Below are 1,253 nucleotides of genomic sequence, written 5' to 3' on the forward strand. Positions count from 1 at the left end.
AAAAAAAACATATTTCCTAAATTTTCTCCTTTCTCTCTTTTTGTGGTTCAAACCTTAAGTTTTCACTTTCCTTCTGTGTTACACTTTTCAATTTTTATTACCTCTTTTGTGTTCTTACACTAGGGACACTATACAATATTTGCACATGTGGGTCTGACTCTTTTTACTTATAAGTATATCTTCAAGTGGAATCCACTTATCCATGAAGGCTTGACTTTATTATTCTTTATAGCTGAGTAATATTCCATTGTATAAAAGCACCACATCTTTTTCATCCATTCCTCAGGTGACAGGTACGCTGTTTTTTTCCAAGATATGGCTCTCACAAATTGTGGTGCTGTAAACATAGGTGCACATATACCATTATATTATGATGTTTTCAGTTCTTTTGGGAAAATTCCCAAACGGGATAGCTGGATTGAACTGGATTTCCCCTCCTGGTTTTTTGAGGAGTTTCCACACTGATTTACATAATGGTCACACCAGTCTACATTCCACTAGGAATGGAGAAGTGTTCCTTTTTCCCCCGCAGCTTCTCCAATATTTAGCGTTGGTAGATTTATTTATGCTAGCCATTTGTTCTGGGGTGAGATGGTAAAGGCTCATGTCAACACCTTCAGACATTTGCCAGTTGTACTGCTATCTCACTACTGTTATGGACTACTGGGCTACATAGGGTTATTTTGCAGAAATCAAGTGTCTACAATCTTTAGCTTTGTTTTGAGATTGAAAAGGTCCTTTGAAGATTTCTGCAAATATGGCTTCTCTAATTGCAGTGAAATACCCAAAGAAAACAAAAAAGAGGAATATTTTGGGAGCCACAAAGCTAGAAAATCAATCAAATACATGTAGGTGGGACTTGGCCAAGTGCCTAAAGCCAAAAAGCTACCTCACTCCAGAGATGAACATCCTGTCTGGTTAAGGTTTGCTAACAGTTGCTAGGCAACCTAGTGTCATGTGTTACTATCTTCACAAAAGTATAAATAAAGGACAGTTTTGTTGTAGGGAAAAAAAGGAAGGAAAAAAAATATATATATACGTATGTAAACACAAGAGAGTTAGGATAAATATACAGCTACTTTCTCTTAGTTCACTGATTGTGAAAGTGTGTACTAATGTTGTTTAGACAAGATATCATCACTTAACATCTACATAACTACTACAAAGACCATGCAATCCAATTTATTAATTATTGTAAACTTCCCACTAACCTGTTTTAAAATGGTTTTGTTGCTATTTTATCCTTCTTCTCA

Source organism: Octodon degus, unplaced genomic scaffold, assembly GCF_000260255.1.
Source record: "Octodon degus isolate 3935 unplaced genomic scaffold, OctDeg1.0 scaffold00832, whole genome shotgun sequence".
In the NCBI taxonomy this organism is placed as follows: domain Eukaryota; kingdom Metazoa; phylum Chordata; class Mammalia; order Rodentia; family Octodontidae; genus Octodon; species Octodon degus.